This window comes from Poecilia latipinna, unplaced genomic scaffold (assembly GCF_001443285.1).
Source record: "Poecilia latipinna isolate Pla-1442-1.1 unplaced genomic scaffold, P_latipinna-1.0 Scaffold1, whole genome shotgun sequence".
Classification (NCBI taxonomy): domain Eukaryota; kingdom Metazoa; phylum Chordata; class Actinopteri; order Cyprinodontiformes; family Poeciliidae; genus Poecilia; species Poecilia latipinna.
This window is the reverse complement of record NW_015112617.1, coordinates 527305-544047: the sequence shown is the minus strand read 5'-3', so window position 1 is coordinate 544047 and position 16743 is coordinate 527305. Positions and strand designations below refer to the sequence as shown.

Genomic DNA, 16743 nt, shown 5'->3' with positions numbered 1-16743 from the left:
TTGGGCCAGAATTATTTGCTCGATCATCAGTTTGGGTCGGGCTTGGTTTGTGGTGCATTTAATAAGGCTGTAATACATTGCAGAAGTTAATCAGACTGTAACAAACATGGAGATAGAATCCAACCAATCACGCAGCCCACAGGATTCGCACCTGACTCACCCTGTGGCTACAACGCACGACAAGATAGAGCTGGAAGACGTTAAACAAAAGCTGAAAACAGGAGATGTTAGATTGGCTTACTTAAATAGTGGTCTAAAAATGAAAGCGTAATTAAAGTTATATATCAGGTTTATTTCAGGCTCAGGGATGTAAATAAAGTTAATTAGTCGGGTTGGATAGGTCTCGGACACAAAGCCTTTGGGATCAGAACGAGGCGGGTTGGATTTTCTCGGCCTGATCTAAACTCAATGACTCTCCGAAGCCTCAGGATCCTGTTCTCTCAGGACAGGAGTTATGATGTTCTGCTGCTATAGTCCATCTGCTCCAAGGTATTTTGTTTTGTCCATTCAGTGGTCGTATTCCACATACCTTGGTTGTAAAAGTAACTTTTTACAACCAAGGCATTTCTATCTTATTTCTTTTTATTTCTAAGCCGTTTCAGTCTGACTGCACTCCTCTGATCCCTGACATCAACGAGGCATTTTCTTCCACTCACCTGCCACTGCCTGGACACTTTCCGATCATTCGCCGATCGTTCGAGAATTAGTCATGAGTGAAAACCTCGGGAGATCAGCAGTTTCTGAAATACTCAGACAAGACTGAGACAACCAAACATGAACAACCACAACCCCTTAAACATACCTTCTCCCTAACTCTGATGATGCTTTGAAGCCCAACGTGTTGTCTTGGCCACGTATAGATGCTTTAAATGCAACTTGTTGCTGCCGTGTGATTGGCTGATTCACGACTTCTTGTCCCAAATCTTTGGTTTTTCTAATACTAATCCACCACTTTTGGATACAACAAAGCCGAGCTGTTGCCCTCATCGCATATTTACTTGCTCAGCTTGCGCACATCTCAGAGGTGAGACAACAACATCCAACACTGCTGTAATTAGAACAGATGCAACGTGCATTATCCTCTGGCCCAATTAGATCTTTATATGACATTTTCTGCCTCCAATTACATTTCGCAGGGAAAATGGGGTCAATTTATTTAATCCATGACATATCAGTATAACTGGCAATTATGGGAATGAAATGTTTAGAGTGACTGAAGATAAGCTTGCGCCACACTTGCTGAGTCCCTAATCGCAAACCTGTCAGGCCCAGTATTTGAGTGAACGACGTATTTATCACTCTCGCTCACATCAGTCACGTAATTATCTTTTATCAATATCCCTTTTTAAATGGCTTTGTGCAAAAATTAATATAGATGAATGCTGCGTAGGGCCGTTTCCTTCAATAATGAAAAGGCCACAGTTACACAAAACAGATTAGCTGCTTTGCAGAAGTGCTGATGTTTTACTAACTTTACGGCGGAAATGAACGTTAATAAGAAACTAATCTGGCATTAAAACTCCAATCTTAACCACTCTGGTAGATTCAATCTAACTTAATAACTGTAATCTAATAAAAAAAAATAAAAATAAAAAAAGGGGCTACTGATGGAAACAATTGTTAAGGATAAAGGCGTTAAATACTGCACATGTAGTGACTTTGCCACCAGCTACAGGAAGTTCATTACTAGTCGCTGTTGTTGTAGCGTTGCTATAAATAATGAGTTCACAACCTATTTGATTGAGGTTGCTTTATCAGCAGTTGTGCTTTATTTTCTGCCTTTAGTTAATTAGTGAATTTGATACATTAGCCGACGAACCAATTGCAGTCCGAAAGCTATCAAGCTGGAAACAAATTAAGGCTGAAAAATGAGGACATTAGAAAACATTCTGTGGAACTGAGCTAAAAGGGCCTTTTTTTTTTTCTTAGTGGGGAAATGTGACTTCACTTCTGAGTTATACAACAGGAAGGCTTTTTGTGTGTGTTTTTATTTTTCAAACTGTCTCCCTCTCAAATAAATGCAGCCATGACGTTCAAAAGCCAAAACAGATTCAGTTAGGGCAATGGCACAAACAAAGCTGCCTCGAATTTTAATGAATTTCTTAATGAGATTTTATGATAATGTTTCCGCTTTGAACTACAGCGACAAAAAGACAGGGCAGTACTGCATGTTTGTTCTTGTTTTTAGGTTTCATCCTCTGGCATTGTAAGGTGGGAAATGGACTGAACTCACCAATCATACTGACCACCCACAATTCTTAACACTAGAGCCAAATCCACAGATTCAGAGTTCCAAATGCACATACAAAACAAAGTATCAACTGCATGCAGTGAACAAGCTTCTTAGAAGAGTGACATCTCTGACATCAATATTTTTTTTGCATCGATCCAATACCGAGTAAATATAGGGCCAGTATCACCAATACCGATATCGATACTTTTTTATTATTTAGCTTGTGACATAGCATCAAGTGTTTGACCTTCAGGGGTTTTTTATTTTGGTCGAACCTAGGACAAAAACAGGGCAAAATTTAAAGGCGCCTACAAAATATTTTAGGAATTTATTAATATAATAAACAGAAACAGAAAAAAACCTAACAAATCTGTGAGCTTTTTTCTCTCCTAAAGCAAAGTACAAAAAAATTATTGGACAAAAAAAAATCTATTGGCAGATCTGAGAACCACAAAACAAAAGGAAAACATATCTATCTATCTATCTATCTATCTATCTATCTATCTATCTATCTATCTATCTATCTATCTATCTATCTATCTATCTATCTATCTATATATCTATCTATCTATCTATCTATCTTTGCTAGTAGCTGGATATTATTGATATTTTGGATCTCTAAAACAGCTATCCATGCTAATACAGGTGCATCAAAGTGAACTGATGCACCTGTACTTGTCCGAGTGTCATGGCTCTCCAGGAGCGGGAAGAATAGATTAACTGAACAGTCCGTCTGTAAAGCCTGCAACACCAACACTGAATGTGACTTATGGTTTCCAATTGCACATTTCTATAATTTACTTCATGCACTAACGCAAACCATAATCTTAGTCAGCAGGACAACCAGCACAATCCCATTATTGCACTTTAATATAGCTCTGCCCATGCCACTTGTCCATAATAGTACACCCATGCAGGCTCATTGTGCTGCCAGGACCACTTATAAGATCCCTGCCTCATGTGCAACTCCCCCACCTCCTCGCTCTCCCCTGCCTATGAGCCAATGCAAATTACAGTAACAACTTGGACGTGAGCATAATCTCAAGTGGTGCGAGCTGGGCTCCACTGCGAGGCATGCAGGCAGATGGAAGCGGAGCCTCTGCCAGGTCTCTCTCTCTCTTCAGGGGTCCGTCCCACTCGTTCTGCAGCGCGGTAGACAGTGGAAGGAGCCGTAGCTCTTGAGCACATATCGTCTGCTGCTATCCTGCGGTCTGTGGCCCATATGCTGCATACGCTGGTAGATCATGTGAAAGGGAGAGGTTCCCCCCCTCCCACCCCTTTGTCACGGCATTGTTCGGAAGAAATGTGCAGATGGACGGCGTGTAGCAGCAGCAGCAGTGCGTCATGAGCCACTTACAGAGCACAGCAAAGGGTGGAAACCTGAGGAAAGACATCCAGATGTTCACATTTGCGATGAAAGTGAGAACACTCGATTTGTACTGCCGTGAACTGGGAGGTAGAAAGAGCTTCGCTTTGTGGTGATATGCTGCATTCATAAAACCGTACTTTGAAAAAGGGCAGCCACTTGTGTTCACATAGCAGTTCCAAAGAATTTTAATTTCACTAATTAATTGAATTACTGCTACATATTTTTTTTTGTTTTAATCAATGTGTCAAAAGCTTAACATAAATTCTTTTTTTTTTTATTGCAGCAGCATTTTTCACACTATGATTTTTATCTGAAAGACCCAAGCTTTAAATTACATTATTCATGCAGTAAGGAAAGTAAGCCCAAGTTAATATACGATTGATTTTCACAAAAGTAACAGAAAGTGCGATAGATGGTGGCCATGCTGTTAATGCTCTGCTTGAGCCCTTTTTGCCAGATCTACAGCCCCGAATGTTTGAGAGCATTTCTACTGGTGAAAGCAAAACGGTGAGAGAATTGACAGTTTCTCTTTGTGCGATCTCAAAATCTAAGTCCTCAAAGGTTAATGCGGTGCAACTTTTAGATGTGTTTCTGCTTTATCACACCTGCATCAAATCAATCGGTCTGTATAAACTGACTCCATGCTGACAGAAAAAATACACAATTGCAAAGCTCCTTTATGACTTCTTCTTTCTCTTTGACTTAAACTTCTCAGTTGCAAGGCGCCAGAAATACCTTCGTATGAGGTGCTTGTGCTGAACTCTGTGGTGTGAGGTATTACTGGGAGTGTAAATTTAATTACGTAATCTCACTTTTCTTGAGTTTATCTCACAGGTTTTCTACAGAATTTACATCAGGAGACAATAATGGAATAATAATAGGCATGTATTTATAGAAGTCATAATGCCATGCACTCTAATTACCATTCCCTCCAGGGTGTTGCAATGTTTTTTTATTTTATTTTTTATTATTTTTTTTTTTGTGATTGCAGAGGCCTAACCTGACTGATTATGTAGCACTTTTTTCAAAAAGTTGTGTTCAAAGTTGCAAGCTTGTTTTAGGCCATAACATGGTTTTGCAAAAAGGTTGGAATTGCTGCAGCTAACCTTCACATAAAAGACACACAATTTGAACAAAGTTAACATCTAAAGTGCAGATAACACTTACACCTTCCTGTGCCTTCCTGAAATAGCATCCTTAATCGAATTAAAAATAATGTCCTGAGGAGTTGTCAAAGTGCAAAAGAGGAAGACTGTTTATGTAGCATTACATCTCAACCCCCCCAAAAACAAAAAGGCAAGTGTTGTTGTTTAATGTCACACATGCTTTCATCTTGCAGGTTTGGTGTTCAAAAGACTTGGTGAAACAGGAAGTTAAGTTAGAAAGCAGCTAAGGGGATTGGTCAGATAGAAGGAAATACAGGAAGCGCTAAAGTGATTGGTCAGGTTTGCGGAAAAGTTGCAACGATTGGTGAAAATTTGCCGGGTCTGAAAGACGAGACTCTCTCCTGCTCTGCAATTTGCGACGCCCCACCAATTTCTGCACAGGCGAATAAAACGAAATGTATGAAAAGTGAGTCACAAGTATACAAAAAAAAATAATAAATCTGTTGTTGCTTTCTTATATGAAAAACTTGCCTTTTTTGTATTCAAGCCATGAAGTGCAAGTTTAAATCAAACAGCAATCCATATTTTATTCAGAATGAATAAACTGGAGGGTTTGAGGATGTCTACACGGATCACACACTCCTTTTTGTTTCGGAGGCTTGCTTTTGCTCTCACTTACCGTGCTATTCTTGGCCATGAACATAAATGGATTTCTAAAACTCAGTTGTGGGGCCTTGTAACTAATGAGGATACTTATGGGATAAAGTTGCACCTCCATGACTCATTAGGGACGGCGTCACGTTTTTAATGTGCAAACCAGAGTGCTCAAAGACAGACACGTGTGCAGAAAGGCTCAAACAAAGCCCCCACTCATCCCCCCCACCCTGCACGCTACAAAGATGGCAAAAGAATATGATGTACGAGGAAATCAATGGACAGTGAATCAGCTGCCTGTCAAGATGTGGATGTTTAAGTGACTCAGCGTTCAATGTGTTTGCCAACGCTGAGAGTGTCTGTGGCGAACAAAAAGATATCTGACTGACAGGGGAGGGGAACAAAAAAAGAAAAACGGAGACCGGTCCAAGACGGCGAGCACGGCTCCCCCCAGAGCCAGGCGTCTGCTGCATGCCACTTTGCGCGCTTGCAGGTGCGTGTCATTTCACCAGATTTCCCCCCTCCGCCGCTCCACCCCCCCCATTTAGATTTTCACAGACGTTGTTCTAAGAGGCGGGAATCGCCCTGGTGTGTCGCTTAATTTCTTCAGATGATTAGAGCCCACGGTAACAAGTATCAGGTGCAGAGATGGAGGTGATATCTTCTTCTGAAGCCTCAAGAATGTCCCCGAGCTTCTCACTCCACACCCCCCTCTGTCACTGATCTCGGCACTTGGTATTCCAGGAAAGACTTGCCAGCGAAGATTCAGATCGCTCTGACAAGAAAAGTAGACCCCGAGACACGAGACGGGGTTCGGGAAGGAGAAGACGGATGTGCACTTGAATTTTAAGATAATACCTTGACCCCCTCCTCCCACCCTCGTTATTAAAAATAATAATATTCAGAGTATGCGTGCAGAAGAGCGTCACTGCAGTTTGTAGTGCCATAAATGTGAGCAACGGAGGATAAAGGTGGAGAAGCTGCTTGCTGGCCACCTTACTGCCCTCAGAATTGACAAGTAGGATTTTTAAAAAAATGCTTAAAAGAGCATCTGGGCATATGCCCAATGTGTGCACAAGCAAGAGTTGCCTTTTTTTCTGTCGTCAGGAAAGGATGAATTTAATTTATCAAAGAAAAACAGACTTAATGATGGGAATAAATGGTTTTGGGGACACACAAACTGCAAGATGTCAAAATATGCAGAGTTATGCAGGCTGTTGTAGATGCTGCTCGCTATGCATACAATGAGGAGGAGGAGAGGGAGGGGGGAAGTGTTGTTATGTCCAATGCTGTTACACAAGCTGGGTAATTAGCTTTGCTCTGGCGTTCCCTTTGAACCAGAGGAGGACAAGTGGCAGCCATCATATTTTTCTGTTCAGTCCCTGACCAATAATACCACAAAGGTCCAGACCACAGAGGGTCAGAGGTTTACACACATCATCACAATTCCTCACACATTTCCCCAGGAGACCAGGGAATACACTCAGCAATGCAAAGTCACTAGAAGCAAAGTGGATCAGATGCAGCAGAAAGGTAACAGTGCAGAACCTGGTCAGAGTGTACCACGTAGATCACTGTTTCCCAACCCTCCCCTGCTTTTATACTCCTGATTCAGGTAATCGCAGTCCAGCAAATGCCGTCAATGGAAATCAGTTGGGACCGAAGCAAGGACACACCCAAAACATGCAGGACAGCGTGTCTCAGAGGACCAGCGTTGGGAAACACTGACATAGATCCACGTAATCACTGTACCTCGCATGCATACGGTTACTCTGAGCTGACTGGCCTCCGAAGAGACTGCAAGGATCATTTACTCTATCATTTTGTGCACAGAGTTTTAACTTAAGATTTTACACTGTACTGTGCCATTTAGAATAGTGTTTATCTAGTGCTGCCGGCTTTTTTCCCCCCCATTTTATAGCCAATCTAAGATACAGTCGGTTGCACGGCAACTTTACGAGGGAGCTCATCATCACCGCATATGGACTGGATATACGTAAGTCTGAGACTTAGACTTTTGAAGTTAGTCTCAGTGATTGTTATTACCTTGAAGTGAAAACATGTGACTTAAGCTCAACATATGTGTTTGAGATTTAAATATTTTGAATTTAAATGTTTTTTAGGTCACACTATTGCACTATTGTATAGTTATTAGCAAAATTAGCCAATAATGACTATTTAGGTTAGCTGGCAACAACTGGGAGCAAACCCACTGTTGAAACTTCCTCTTCTAAAATCTTTGCATGGTAGAAAGTAAGAAGTAAAATATAGTGACTAAGTGACAGATAAGATGATTTGTAATTCTGGGAGAATATCATGATTTGCCAAAAAGTTAGCCGCTAACAATGCTAACGTTTAACTAAGAGCTATTTCAGTCTGGATTGCATTTGATAACCAGTAGTTTAAAAATAATAATAATAATTAGACTGATTACTCCATAACTGTGTAATTATTTACTGATTAGATTATTTGAAAACACGACTAATTATTTAAACCATTTTCTCTTATTAAAAAGAAGTGTTATCCCAGAATATAGCTCAATCTCATCTTATCTCTTTAATTCAGTATGTTGTCTGCTGAATAAGTGACACCTGTTTTTTTTCTAATTTTTTTAATCAATAATATTGATAATAAGAAAGTTTGGAAAATACATTATAGGACGAGAAGAGTCATACTGATTTGCCTTTCATTTTATAGATAGCATGCTTACATCCCATATTGTTGGACATCGTTTGTTTGTTTGTTTGTTTGGAGGAAAATCCTTTAATCTTTACATATTTGAAATCTCTCGCAGTGGGATACAAATCTCTTGAAAGCCGGCATCCACAAATCATGTTGCTGCCAAGTTGATGAGACTTCATGAGCAGCTACTACATCAAAATCCCAAAGATTTAAGGATCACTTTGTAGCAGTTAGTCTGCATCTCTTCCACTTCGGAGCTTTTTTTTTTTTTTTTTGCATTTCCTTCTTTAGTGAATGCGTAGAAGGAACACGAGTTGTCATAAATCTGAGCACACTGAATCTAGTCTGTAAAAACTAACTGCGTTTTTACAGACTAAAATCATCATTATGTGCATCGTATGACATGCACTCATCGGCATTAATCTCCTAATTAATGATGTGCTTTTGTTTTATTTAAACCATTTTCTTGGGTTCATTAACCAACTTCAATTAATTTTATAAACAACAATTTGGCTCGTAAGATAGATCGATGACTCCCAGCGACCCTGCAAGGAAAAGCAGTCTGCTCATCTTGTTAGAATCGATGAAGGTGTATTAAGTGAGTTGGTTTCTTGCTGTTGACCTTACTTTTAATCATAGGCCACATATTGGCTTTTAACCTCAAGAATTATTGAGGTTAGAGCGATTTATTTATTCCAAAACCAGCTCTGAAGTGTCTGTAGGGTCATTGTGCTTGGACATATTTTAGTCTATATTTCCAAGGGGAAAAACAAAAAGTATTTAGAAGCAATGACCAGAGGCATAAAGGTGAAGTTGGTAGACCTGAAAGTTTTGTATTATTAAGCACTGTAGTGTCAGAATCATCCTAAAGATCTGCTTAGTTTCGAGATAATCAAATGTTCCGGTGAAGCAATTATCCTCAAACAAACATCAAAACTGATTTTGGAATAAATGAGGAAGACCATTTGGCTTTTGGAAACCAAACACCTTAACTGTATTGAAAATTTATCAAAAGAGCAGAAAAGATCTGAGGTTGAAATGGATCCTGACCTTGTTTGGAATAGAAGAAAATCCATTGCAAGTTTATATTTGCACAATTATTACTTTTTGTTAATTTACTGTAGTTTTTTTGTTTTCCAATTAACATTTTGCATTAAATTTCCATCTTTTCAGAAATACAAACGCAAACCCCAAACATTGATGCATTGCAAAAGAGCAAAACAAAACAAACACTATACGGTGAGCTCTCCATCTTATCATATATTAAATTATATGAATCATCTCCATATATGATTCACTTTTACCTGTACATTGTTCAAATTAATATTTATTTTATGAATAATCATTCATCATTGTTAAAAAAAATGCTAAATTAAATTAATAAAACATAAAACCTCATACTTTTAATCAATATATGAAAAGTTTTCACAGAACTGTTTATTGCTTAATGACATGAAGGGTAACGCAGCATGTTTTACTCACGAAAATAAAACCAAGCTCTGAATTCTGTCTAAAAACAGCTATTCAATCTGCCGTAAGCAAGAAGCATTATGAACAAATCAACTTTAATTAGCCAGATGTAATCCACTCACCCCTCCTAATGCACATCACTGTGGTGTTTGCATTTCAGAATATTAATTTCTGTTTATTGCGGATCTATTACCAGGCAGTCTCTTGTGTCTGTTTATTCCCCACATATGCACAACAGCAGACATTTTCTGTGCCTCAACCTGCTGAGTAACGCTGGACACCGGCATTAAAATCATTTGACCCACTTCTTCTGGCACCTGCAGTTTTGCTCGACAGTCTGTGTTAAGTTCCCATACTGTCCCACCGGAGCTTGACACTGCATTTTTCACTTTTATTTATTTATTTATTTTTTCTGAGCTGCCAGAGCTCACGGTGCACGGGGCGTGAAACCGCTCACTGTCAGTGTGTAGATATTCAGACAAAACTCACCAAATATCAAGCCCTGGTGTCCATCACAGGTTCAGCTGCAGCATCCTGAACAGGCAGCTGCCAGACAGTCAGGGCGATGCCAAGGACTCCAAATGTTAAGAAAAACAAAACTCCTATGAGACAAAAAAAAAGAAAAAAAAAATCAACATGGTGTGTTATATTCAACACAAACACCTCAACCTCAAGAACTACCTTTCCTTCAAGGCCCTTTAAAATGTTCCTAATGTTTTTATTTATGATTATTTACCCACCAGAGCATCTTATGACACACAGAAGATGCATCTCAATCTATGAAACGTGTTTTGTTTATGTCCTTGATTTATTATGCTTTGAATCTCATTGAATATATTAATGTTCCCCTTTATGACTGGTCTTACTGTTTAAAAAAAGTTTTAACATGTTGATGGTAAGCCATATGTTTTAATAATGTCTATCTTTTATGTTTCTTTGCCTTGTTGTTCAGTTGGGTGATTCAGCATTTGAAACCTTGAATGTAAAAACAGCCACAGGCTTTTGAATGCATTGTATCCATAATTATACGCTGTTGACATGTTGGTCTTTTTCTAGCTGCTTTCATTGCTGGTTGTTTAACATGACAGGCTTTATTTGCTGAACTGAGATCTGTTCTTGTTCGATGACCAGCCTGTTGTAACGTCTCAAGTTTTCATATTCAGATCGAGACAATTTTGCAGCACTTGATTGTGCTGTAAAATTGCGCCATTTTCAATCACAATCAAGCAACTATGTTACCTTCAAGTGTTATAAAAAGGTTGCATATATCAAACATTACTTAAAAGAAAACTGACTTCGCAATTTGACGCCTTGAAATTGGCCACTGTCTCTTTAAGAAGCTTCTGCTTGTTCCGACACCTCACCTTCAAGAAGTCCTCATAGCCATGCCTCTCATTGCTGTTTGCATCTGTTCTAGTGGTGCGTTTACACGGGACGCGTTACGCGCATCAAAAACGCGTCCCGACGCTTCAACTTCGAGACGCGTGTGCACTTTGAATGCAGACGGTTGACATTTTGCTCCACAGCATTTCACTCGTCAGGGGTGTCTGGTTTACATTCATAGTACATGTGGAGGTTCGTCCAGGTCGGGTCAGATGGGTCAAACTCGCTCTAGTCATTGTTTTCCATTGCAGGCCTATTTGTCGGATGAGTTGAATGCTACAACTGCTTCAAATCGCGCAGCCCTAGATATGCGAAACGCGTCCCGACGCGCCTCTACATAGACTTTGAATGTAAACCAGATGCACCTGATGCACAACACGCTTTTGGTGTGAACACATTAGGAGCTTTGAACTCAGAATTAGTTTGTATGATGAGCTCAGCAGACTTGCCGTTCCACCAGGTGTTTGCTGATTGCTGCTACCGCTAGTCTGGAGGAGCTGAGTAGGGAATGTTGCCATGGTGATTATTTGTAGTCTTTCTGTTTGTAGACTTGAATTTATGTATGTTGGTAGATAGTTTCTGCTTTGCAAACCTAATAATTAGCACTAAAGAAGAGTAGGGATAAATAAAGGAAACTCCATTATTCTTCTGTCATCACTTTATATAATTTCTTATTTATATTGATTTATATTTAGATGTTTTAAATAATTTGTCTTTATTAAAATGTTGTTATTCTCACTGTCGTGAAATAAATCCTAATCTGAGAAATGCACAGAATCCACCACGCTTTCTTAAATGTGTTATTAAATACGTTCAGTCGAACAGAAATAATTCATTTCTGACCATTTTTTTAAAGTATCTGATGAATCCATTAATGTATATTAATATAATGAACATAATGGATCAACAGCATTGTTTTTCTTCTTTTTTTTTTTACAAAGGGAATAGCTAAATGTGAACAAAACATTATTGAGAGCTTTGTTTTTTTCTAGCTAAGTTTAGCAGGCCTTGAAACGCATTTCCAAACAATATTCAAGCAACAAAGGAGGCCGCATTTCTCAACACACCAGAGATGCTGTCATACATTCATAATCTCATTGACTGAGCTTGCTCCTTTTTCCACTTGGCAGCTTTGGGCGCGATATGAACGCTGATCTGATTATGAAACAACAGGAAAAGCAACATAAGCAGCAGCGGATGCAGCGGAGAAACGCAGCCAAAGATACCACAGCTATGAATGTGTGTCCTGTCATTAATATTTCACTGCATCACCGTAGCTATAAGAGAACAAAGGAGCGCGGTGAAAAATGTAGTATGCTTCTTTCTTTTGGTAAAGCTTTGGAATTCATCTGTACGAAACACAGGCCAATCTTCTGCTCATGATGAGGTTTGTGCCAAAATAAATAAATAAAAAAAAAATCGGTGATTAATGCCTCTGGATAATTACTGCATGCTGTAAAGCGAGGGTATCACTAGCACGTACACCCACTGACAAAAATAGGAGACAATCTCTGAGAGGTTATTTTTATGGCAACGTTCCTGCTTCCTGTTTGGTTTGGTTTTTTTGTCTTGCCTTTTATGACATCGAGAGAAAAGGTGACTGTCAAGGTCAGTTTCTCTTTTGCCCCAAAAAAACTCAAAACAATCGACACGACACAGTCGCGGCTTCACTTGCGTCATGCAATCCATGTGAGATTACCAAATCAGGTGAGCCTTCGTGTATGAAAATACACAACTCTGCACTCAGGTTGAAGCGTTTCTGCGCATTAGTTCGCATTCCGACAGACTCTGAAGCCTCGCCACCTTCCGCTATTCATCCGGACGATGAAGCATTCATGACGTAAAGCCTTTGCTCTTGGATACAACGTCCCAGTCTCACTTCCAATTCCACTTCATCTCGGGCTACACTTGTGTCAGAGTTTATTAAATTAAGGAGATACAGGGAAAAGCGTGGGGGTTGATGGCGTTCAAGAAAAAACTAAAAAAGGTAGAGGTTCCCAGCAAACCATCACTCAGGCAAGAGAGAACGTTCTGATGTTGGATTGGAAAATGCTAGTTCCGTTTTATCTCCGAAACAATCCACCCTCTAAAGCTCCACAGCCACACCATTTGACCTCTCTCTCTCTTTCTTTCTTTCTTTCTTTTCCCCCCCGCAGGTATATGAAGCAAAATGATCCGCGGTGGCACACAGCTCTGGCCAAAGGACACACTATATCAAGTCATTATCCATCAGAGTGATCCCTTCGTATCTGTGCCAGACAAAGACAGTTGTTAGGGAAACAGTCATTCTCTTGTTCTGTCAGCTGTTACTCAACGTGCCAATGGGAGCGGCTCAGACTTCCGTCTTTGGCCGCGTTCTGTCGCAGGAGAAGAACGGCTGTGGGAGGCATCACAAGAGGGAAAGAGAAGAAACGAATCCAGCAGGCCAGCTGGGCTGGTGGAACAGTACTAAATATTACTTCCAAAATAACCTCCACCTCGAAACTCATCTTCAATATCAATGTGTTTGTTGGACATGAGCAATCCTGACAATGTTTCTGTTGGTTGTCTCTGAAAGTGATTGGAAATGGAAAAACGGTGAGCGTAGTAGTGCTTTATAGTAACCTTCCCTAGAAAAAGCGCAAAAAATAGAAAAGAGCTGGGCTCCAAGGCCCAACACAGGACGTGTTTGATGATGCAAGAGAGATTAAGCTTTTATCTTAATCTGGCGGTTTTGCTAAAAGAAGAGGGTAAATAATTTCACATTTTAAAACACACATAACAAATGATAAACCTGGAAGAACTACATAGTTACTAATCATGCTTTGGAACGGTTCTTTTCTCAGGGTGGGATGATGACGCGACGTCTTGAATTTAGCTTAAAAGCAAGAGTTGGATGCACATGTTTGAATTTGATGTAGGTTTTGTTCCCAAACCAAACACACACACAAACACAGGCAAACTAACACATACAGGCTCAAATACTCCAATACTAAAGTTCTGGTTAAAACATAAGAGTCTTACTTTGACCCTACAATTATTGTAGCTATCAACACACTTGTAGCATAATTGTTACTGGTCCTTTGACTTGGCAGAATTGAAAGTGTTTCATTAAACTGGTTTGTTTCCTGGGAGTGACCCAGCTCTGAAGCCTAGTAAATACCAACATATTGTCTAATAGCCGAGGGTCTGGACCCTCAGCTAACTTTTACACAAGATGGTGTAAAAGTTTTAAATTTTACACCATCGCAAACATTTCACCGTGACGTATGTAATGCGCTAGTTTGACGCAATGAAGTTTACTGGAAAGTGCCTGCACTGCAAACAACTGTCCTTCACCGCAAAGAGAGAAGTGCCAGGCTGAACCTGATGGGTGTTAATGTTGATTCAATATTTGGAAGTGAGATCAACACGGACTGAACGGCTTTGTTCACTTCACCTCCACTGCCTTTGCTAAACTACAGTCAGAGGCAAAATAAAATTGTAAAACAGTGCAGAAAATCAATATCGTTGATTTCAGCGGCTGAAGCTGAACCGGAGAAATTGAGTTCAATGGGAGAAATCCCAGGCATAGCACTGAAGGGAGATGAACATCAAATGGAGTTGCATAGGAAGGCAATGGTCAGGCAACACCTCTTGGGCGTTGCCTACAAATTCTGAAAATAGTTGAAGTTTGGCTAGCTTTGTTAGCTGGATTGGTAGCTAGCTGATGCTAGCTGAATGTAGCTAGCTGGGACCAGCTGCCAGCCCAGTTAGCTAGGACTAGACAGCTTTTCATCCTTTGTCATTCTAACTTCAACTATACTGAAATTGTAAAGTGTCAAATTTAATTCTTCTAACTCAGGAGAAACATACAGCCAGTATCAAATACATATATTTTTGACAACGTAGAGGATAGAGAAACTCTATGATAATTTCAAACTTATGAATTAAATTGTTTTATTTTACTTTTGTAAAATGTCTGTTCTATAATCATTTCACCCTAAAACAATTTAAATCAATTTCAAAGTAACCAAAGTAATATGAAATGCAAATCTATGAGTGCATGGATACAAGATATCCAAAAATCATAAGAGAAATTCTGGAGCTTACACGTGCAGCTGGGTAAGCACCAGATGATTTTTAATAAATCACACACAGCGGTATGAGAACTTCATTTTAGCACAGACTCCTAAAGAGGTTTCTCTGTTTTTATTACAGGCCTTAATTATTTTTAAACCGCCTGACCGGGAGGTTAAGGTCTGAATTGAAAATTATTATTATTTTTTCTCCACGGAGGAGCTCCATTCTCCAACTTCAGCGATCGTGGTGTCGAGATAAAGACGAGCAATAAAGCAGGGCGCAGCTGTAACACGCTTGTTAAAGGACAATCTCAATGTCACATCGGATTTGCACGCAAGTGACAAACCACTCGGTCAGATAATAGTGACACCGCTCAGTAGTTCAGCATAGCCTGATAGCTTTCATAACCATGGGGGTTAAAGTCGTCCTCAGCAGATCTGTGAAGTCGCCTCCTGTCAGGCCATTTCCTGTCTTTACCGGCTGTGGTCACAACTCCGCTTGTCAGCCCTTTGATTAATGGGCTCCTTTTCACATGAGATCATGGCCACTATATGGCAAAGTATCAATTATGTGCTGTACATGTTCATGTTTTCTCCAGCTGTGCACGCGCATTCAATCACTAATTACACCACTAATAGGGGTTTTAAGCTAGCAACACCCCAAAACGCTGAACTAATGGGATATATGTCACTTAGTAAATTAGACATATCCTACTCGGTCTGATCTCTCGCAATAAAAACCGAGGCTAAAACCACAAAAGTGAGGTAATTATTTCAGACAAGCAATTGTTTTTCGTCTGAGCTCCCAATGCACCACAACCATAGATAAAATGCTTTGAAGGAAAATAGCTTGTCGGAGAAGAATAATTGAATAATTAGCTTTTTATTAGCTTCTACAAACCTTTGCCTTTACAGGTCAGGCAAAAATGAATTGGTTGTAAGTGTGTGCTCCCCCCCAGACGATCGATACTCATGAATCTGCTGGTGGAGGAAGGAGAGATTACAGGAGAACAACAAGAACTAATCGGAGGATTGAGCTGAAATAAAACACCATTTCAGTGTTGATTGAGGCAGGTTATTTTATTATTAATATGCTCGCAGACCAACCAATCCACAGCTCCTGTGTTGCTGCAGGTGATATTTTACCTAATTTTAACATACGAGTATAGGTGGATGATATGGGCTTAAAGTTGCATCCTGATATTTTGTGGTAAAAGTGATTATATCAACTATTTATGTCATCTGGTCATGATTTTGTGTCCCACCAACACAAATTCTGTTCTTGAAAAACATTCCCAGTCATAATGCGCTTTTTTTAGGACACCAGTGACATAAAGAAGTGTGATTTGTGTCACTAAACGCACACAGTAACTGCAGTTTTATATATATATATATATATATATATATATATATATATATATATATATATATATATATATATATATATATATATAACTTTGTTGAACAAAATAGTTTTAGGGATTTTAAAACATCATAAACTGGAATATATTATCATAACAAGAAATGAAAATCTTATAATGATATTTGTCATGATAAATGATAAACGATACAATAAATTCCCGTTCCTGTGTACAAGTTTAAGTATGGAGCCAAAAAGGTGTTGCATGTTTTGAATATTAATATATTAGGCTGAAAACCTGCAACAAATCATAAGGAAATACAGCAATATCAGCACCTCCTTTATGTGTGCAGCTACTGCAAAGAATACGTAGCGAGGTGTGTCGAGACTTGCAATGGTTTATCAGTTTTCAAACATCATAACAGCATTATAAAACAGACAATAGG

General features: G+C 39.4%; 1 protein-coding gene across 4 annotated transcripts in view; it reads right to left on the bottom strand.

Annotated features, from left to right (window-relative positions):
- lrfn1 (leucine rich repeat and fibronectin type III domain containing 1) overlaps positions 1-16743 on the bottom strand; it is a 223709-nt gene that overhangs the window by 40870 nt on the left and 166096 nt on the right. For all 4 annotated transcript variants that reach the window (XM_015034432.1, XM_015034357.1, XM_015034588.1 and 1 more), the window contains one exon: positions 10004-10116. The gene's annotated coding sequence lies outside the window, so the exon portion shown is untranslated. The remainder of the gene's footprint in view (positions 1-10003; positions 10117-16743) is intronic.